This window comes from Macadamia integrifolia, chromosome 2 (assembly GCF_013358625.1).
Source record: "Macadamia integrifolia cultivar HAES 741 chromosome 2, SCU_Mint_v3, whole genome shotgun sequence".
Classification (NCBI taxonomy): domain Eukaryota; kingdom Viridiplantae; phylum Streptophyta; class Magnoliopsida; order Proteales; family Proteaceae; genus Macadamia; species Macadamia integrifolia.
Window position 1 is genome coordinate 43,488,552 of NC_056558.1, and position 375 is coordinate 43,488,926.

The 375-nt window shown below is 33.1% G+C and overlaps 1 long non-coding RNA gene across 2 annotated transcripts in view; it reads left to right on the forward strand.

Moving 5' to 3' along the window:
• The window catches only part of LOC122058092, a 7,347-nt gene that overhangs the window by 4,992 nt on the left and 1,980 nt on the right, over nucleotides 1-375 (forward strand). For both annotated transcript variants that reach the window (XR_006133674.1, XR_006133673.1), the window contains exon 3: nucleotides 182-291. This is a non-coding gene — a long non-coding RNA (uncharacterized LOC122058092). The remainder of the gene's footprint in view (nucleotides 1-181; nucleotides 292-375) is intronic.

Genomic DNA, 375 nt, shown 5'->3' on the forward strand with positions numbered 1-375 from the left:
TTTTTTTTTTTTTTTTTTTTTTTTTTTTTTTTTTTGTTTTAAATGGACCTAAATTAAATTTTCCCTGTTGATATGAAAAATGAATATCTGACCATAGACCTCTCTACTTTCAAGATTTCATTTTATACCTGTACCTGTTGAAGCACTGTGTCAGTGATTGACTACCTAAGTATTTAAACAGGTTGCCCTTCAGCCAGCCCCCTCGGTATGCATGTGGATGCCTCTTTCTTCCATCTGAAGCATGATTGTAGGAGTCAGAATTTTATCGACTATATCATCCAATTTGTATCGGTATCAGCCATGACCAATACTAGTACTTCATCAATACAGATTGCCGTTATGGAATGGATGTGCGATTTTTTTTTTTTTTTTTTT